Below are 6,461 nucleotides of genomic sequence, written 5' to 3' on the forward strand. Positions count from 1 at the left end.
TTTTGCAGATGTGACTATGGGTGTGGGCCTTAAAATGGGGAGATTATCCTCAATTATCTGGATGGGCCCAATGTAATCACAGGAGGCCCTAAAAGCAGAAAACTTTCCCTAGCTGGGAGAAAGAGAGATGAGGCAAAAGCAGAGGCCAGAGAAAGACTTATCCCACTATTGTTACCCAGCAGGCAAGGGGATAGGGATGTCACCCCAAAAACCTTAAGGGACCAAATTCTTCCAAAAATCTGAATGAGCTTAGAAGTAGATTCTCTGCCAGAACCTCAAGATAAGAGCCAGGCTGGCTGACCCTTTGGTTTCCACATTGTGAAATTGGAGCAGAGGAATTAGCTGAGCCTACCAGACTTCTGAGTTATGGAACTGTGAGATAATACCCTTGTGTTGTAAACCACTCAGTTTGGGGTAACTTGTTACAGTGGTGTGGAAAGCCAGTACAGGCCCCTGTTTTAGTCTAGATGTTTCCTTAGAGAGGTCTTTCCCGAGTATGTCTTCTAAAGTAGACTACCTCAACCCTGCCCCACCTGCTCTTGGTCACACAACTTTGTTTATTTCCTTCATTGTATGTATCGCAAATGGAGATATTATTATTATTATTATTATTTTGTTTATCTTATTTTTCTTATCTGTGTTCCTCACTAGAAGTTAATCTCTAGGAAGGCAGGGCCCGGCTGCTTATGGTCATCTGTATCTTTGCATCAAGTGTACAACGTATAAGACACATATTAGATCTGCAACATACATTTGTTGAAAAGTAGTTTTTGATATAATAGTAGATGGGGTAACCCCAAATGAGATGTAGAGACTTTATGGTAAGCCATGGTATATCAATATGATAAAATATTACCTAACTACTTCAGAGGTTAACATGTGCTCTGTATCAATTTTTGGAAACTGGTGTGTAAAATGTGCCAGTGACAAAAAGGAACACAAAGTAATTTGCGCAGAAGTATGATCATATAAAATGCATTTATATATGCTTTTAAATATTAGAAATTAATTTTGGAAATAAAGTTTAGTATTCTTAATTCTACACTTAATACTCAACATTTGCTTGACCTATAATAATATGCAAAATGTAGGACCATTATTTAATTCTTAATCTACAAAATAGTTTCAGGATTAAGATTCTGAAAGGGAAGGGATAAGCATGCATTGTTTGCAGTGATAATTGGTCTTTATTTTTTAATAATGACCCTTAATTGTCTTTAATTTATTATGAATATATAAACTGTGAAAGATAATATAACAAACATATGCATTCTATTACTTGGTTTAAGAAATAGAGCATTACAAATACACTTGTAATTGCTTATATACTCCTTAACATTACTAAGCATATCTTTAAACTTTTACTGATAATAGTTCTTTTCTTTTTTCTTTTCTTCTTTCTTTTTTTCCTTTTGGACGTCTGATCTTATTTATGCATTACTTGTAGAAAATCTTATTTTGACTGGACTCAGACTTAAAGGTAGAGGCTCTCAGAGAGGACAGCCTCCATCTCTTAGCAATCTATCTGTTCCTGGGACTGTTCTTTGGCCTCCTTTCTCTCAGCCAAAAGTTTAGCATATTCTGCAGCCTCTTCCTTATCTTTCTTGGTACGCTGTTTCTTCAGAGCAGTATACCGATGTTTGTGTTGGAGGACGCATGGAGTAACAAGACCCTGAATCTTGCGTGCTTTGGTCCTAGATGTCTTACCTTCATTACTTAGGGGCTTTCTCACAACATACTGGTGGACATCATCTTCTTCAGAGAGACTGAAATGGTTGCAGATTCCACTAGCAATTTTGGGCCCCAGGCGATGAGGCACAGTAGGATCAGTGAATCCAGAAATATTCTTCTCCCCTTTTTTTACAGTGACCAAATCGAGAACACGGAGATTGGCATCCATAACGCCCTTTCTTTCTCTAGTCCTCCTTGGTCTGTAGCAGGAATGCCCCTTGCTCAGCAGCAGCAGCTGGACACAGCCATGGGTCAAAACATGGGGAAGCCTTGTTTGTCATTGCCACCACTGATTTGGACCATGTAACCTTTCCATTCTTCACCCAGGGCATCAACAGCAACGTCTCTGGCCATAAACTTATCATAAAAGGTATGAAGTTTGCACTTCAGTGAATTTATGGCGGCCAGTAGCTGGGAAAGAGTTGTTCAGCTTCATCCTAAAGCAGCTTACTTCCTCCACGACACTATGGAAAAGAGCTGCTAATCGTCCTTGATAAGTTGCATCTGCTCTTGTAGAGTTGGAAAGAGAGTGCTCTACAGGAGTTTTGGGAAGTCCAGAGCAACCCAGCCAGGATCATCTTGTGGGGACGAATAGATTGCAGTCAGATAAAAGGTTTTAGCTCACTTTAGAAAATTCCCTCTTTAATCTTTGTGAATAACTATGTACAACAGATTTGTGGAACTTTGAGTGAGTGTAGGGTGTTTTTGGACTTTCAGGATACTCAACGTTAAACTGGTTGCAATTATGTATTCATTATACTGTGTATATATACACACACATAAAGAATTTTCCACTTTTGGATGCTTTATTTTGCTTCACTTCTCTTGGAGATAATTTTTGTTGGTTTGTCTCAGCAGAAGATCTTTCCTCTGGTGCTAGTAAGATCGTCTCTCAGTTTAGTTTTCTGGGTTGATTCAAAAGTTACTTTTGTATTGTTTAGTGTCTCAGAGATACAGAAGGTAAAGATATAGTACATATAGATAAGGTATAAAGGCCATGTTCCTGATGACCCTGTAACATATTTTAGATGTTGTGTTTTTGGAGCTGATTTGGACAGTCCTATTAATTACCAAATCTTATTTTTCATATAAAGTTCAAGGACAAATGGGAACACTAAATTGTTACACTACATGCAGAATTTAATCCATTAAAAGGAAAATCAAGAGAGTTCAGCTACATCTTGGATTTAAAGCCAAGAAGGCTATTAAAAAATATCATCATCCCTTTTAAGTGTTTAAGTGGCCAGATGCCAGGATATCAAGGATCTTTTTATTTTATGAAAGACTTTCAAGGGGAGAAATCACATGACATTAAAGATAGAGGCTGAAGAGAGATTGATTTCTTAAGATAAGTATTCATACTATCCTTACGGATGACATGGGGAATTACATTGTGTGTGATAGGATGTTACTATATGAATTAACTTGAACTGAAGTGCTCTAACCAAAATGTGCCTATTAATGGATTGGTGTTAGCTTACAGGTGAGACTTTAGATGTATGCCAAAGAAGTCTGTCTTCAGCACTAACCCATTGAATATTTTTCTTAACAACTTAAGTAAGGATTCTGATGGCATGTGTATCAAGTTTGTAGATGCTGTGAAGCTGAGAGAATTAACTAAATCTGGACTTAAAAAGAATCTAATAGGTGGTAATGTTAGTCTGAGTTTAGCAAGATAAAACTTAGGGACCAATGCTAAATCTCATACACAAATTCCAACTGTTTAAGTATTAAATGTGGGGAAGTTATTACCTTATAGAAGCATTTATTTTTTAAAAGGGGAGTTTGGTTGACCGTAGAATTGTTAGAAGCCAATAGTGTAACATAGCTGCCAAAAGAGAGATACTGTTATCCTAAGTGGCATTTATTGAAAAATATTGCAGTCCTGCTACTTTATACTAGGTCAGATGGCAATTGGACTATTGCATATATTGACACTATGGAGCCTGTTCAGAAAAGAGACTAATACTGCTAGAGGACTTAACTAGAGTTTTCAACTCCCTATGAAAATGTTCTCCATTCATCCTTTATTCAATCAGTATATCTTAGGTATTCTTGTGCTTTGATCTTGGAAACAGAAATGAGCAACAAGACAATGCCCTTCTCAAGGAGCTTTTATTCTAATGAGGAGGAGACAGATACTACATAAACTAAATAAGAAATCCAAACTATGATAAATACTATGAAGAAAATAAAACAGGGTAATATGACAGTGACTGGGTTCGGGTGATTAGCAATGAGGGAAATTCTCTCCGGGGCACTGACCTTTGACTTGAGACTTGAATGATGATGAGGGGACACCCATGCAAAGATATGAAAAGCATTTCATACAGAGGGATTTAAAAGAACAAAGGCCCTGAGTGTAAGTAGCTGGAGAGTGATGAGGGAAAGGGAGAATTGTGGGAAATCAGGTAAAATAATGAGTTTGCATTTATTCTAAATGTAATGAGAAGCCAGTAGAGGGTTTTGAGTCAGATATGATCTGACTTATCTTTTGAAAGATGACTGTCTGCTGAGTGGACAATGAGTCATGGGGGTAAGACTGGATGTAGAGAAGAGTTTGGAGCAGTGAATAGTTTAATGCGTTATAAACATAAACCATTTTTTTCCTCCTAATTATTGCTTCCAAATCACCATAATTAATTTTTTCTTTGCCTTCCCCTGACAATATTTTAAGAAGATGCAGTGATTTTGGAAATTTTCCATCATTAAATGTTTAATTTATTTTCTGAACCTAAAACAGGTCTAAAGAGTAGCTTATTAAAAAAAAGAAAGTCGGGGCACCTGTGTGGCTCAGTCAGTTAAGCGTCCGACTTTGGCTCAGGTCATGATCTCAGTCTGTGAATTCAAGCCCCACGTTGGGCTCTGTGCTGACAGCTCAGAGCCTGCAGCCTGCTTCGGATTCTGTGTCTCCCTCTCTCTCTGCCCCTCCCCCCACTTGCACTCTGTCTCTGTCTCGCTCTCAAAAATAAATACACATTTAAAAAAAGTCAATTTCAGTGTAAAAACTTATATCCCAACCTCACTTTCTCCAACATCCAATCAGAAACAAGATGAAGTAACAGAGACCAGATTTACCCTCCCACCTGAAACAACTAAAAGAACTTGACAGGGGCATCTGGGTGGCTCAGTTGGTTAAATGACCAACTTCGGCTCAGGTCATGATCTTGCAGTTTGTGAGTTCGAGCCCCGCGTCGGGCTCTGTGCTGACAGCTCAGAACCTGGAGCCTGTTTCGGATTCTGGTCTCCCCCTGTCTCTACCCCTCTCCTGCTCATGCTCTGTGTCTCTCTGTCTCTCAATAATAAATAAATGTTTTTTAAAAAAAAAGAACCTGACAAACATGAAATGATTTTTAAGAGATCGAACATTAGGCAACAAAGGGCAATGATCTCTGAGAGACAGAAAACAAATGTGAAGTCCTCTGCAATTTCCCCAACTTGAGAGAGTTTCCAGGCCCTGGCCTCACTGACAAAATATGCCAAACATATAAGGAAAAAAAATCATACTAATTCTACACTTAACACCTCCAGCAAATTGGAGAGGAAAAGATACTTCTAGATTTATCCTATTCAGGATGATCTTGAAAACAAAACCAGGCAAAGACATAAGAAAATAATAATTTCAGACCAATATCCTTTATGAACATAAATACAAAAATTCAAAGCAAAATTTTTGTAAATCGAATCCATCCATTTATAAAAAGGATATTACATCATGAATAAGTTGGGTTTTCCCCAGAAATGCAAGGTTAGTTTAACATCTAAAATCATTATAACTCACTGTATTAACAAACATAAAAAAAGGAAAATCATATGGTCATCTCAATAATCAGAGAAAAGGCATTTGAAAAAAGCCATCTCCATTTCTGGAAAAAAAATCTCAGCAAACTACGAACAGGAGGGAACTTCCTCAACTTGATAAAGAACATTCAAGGAAAACCTAACATCATACTTAAAAACTGAATTCTGAAGATGTGAATATTTTTTCTACAAATCTGTCTTGTCTTTTCCCAAATGTCAACTTCAGTAGTTATAGAACATTTGGTTCATATGAAACATATCCCTAATCTGAACATCACTAACATCTCCAATTTTACCAATCTTATACCAGCCACAATATCTCACACATGAAGTACTCAAATACCTTCACAAAAGCAACATTGCTATGTAAGCAACATGAAGACACTACTTTTGTCAAAGTATCTAGAACAGTATCTGGCACATAGTAGGTACTCAACTAGTTGACAGAGTAGAATTATAATAAAATATCACTCTGCACCTCTACCTACGTAACACTTTTATTTTTTCATTTTTTTCTTTGATTTTCAATTCCTATTATTCTGCCTTCTCTCCCCGACCTTTTTTTTTTTTAATTTAAATTTTAGTTAGTTAACATACAGTGCAATATTGGTATCAGGAGTAGAATTCAGTGATTCATCACTAATATAAAACACCCAGTGCTCCTCACAACAAGTGCTCTCCTTAGTACCCATCACCCCTATAGCCCATCTCCTACCTATTTCCCTCTGTCAACCCATAGTTTGTTCTCTATCATTAAGAGTCTCTTGTAGTTTGTTTCCCTCTCTTCTTTTCTCCCCCACTTCCCATATGTTCATCTGTTTTGTTTTTAAAATTCCACATATGAATGAAATCCTATGGTATTTGTCTTTCTCTGATTTACTTATCTCACTCAGCATAATACTTTCTAGCTCCATCTATGCCATTGCAAA

General features: G+C 37.2%; 1 pseudogene; it reads right to left on the reverse strand.

Annotated features, from left to right (window-relative positions):
* Positions 1 to 1,437: 1,437 nt before the first annotated feature.
* Positions 1,438 to 2,167, reverse strand: LOC125164864 (40S ribosomal protein S6-like; annotated as a pseudogene).
* Positions 2,168 to 6,461: the final 4,294 nt, after the last annotated feature.

Source organism: Prionailurus viverrinus, chromosome B1, assembly GCF_022837055.1.
Source record: "Prionailurus viverrinus isolate Anna chromosome B1, UM_Priviv_1.0, whole genome shotgun sequence".
Taxonomy (NCBI): domain Eukaryota; kingdom Metazoa; phylum Chordata; class Mammalia; order Carnivora; family Felidae; genus Prionailurus; species Prionailurus viverrinus.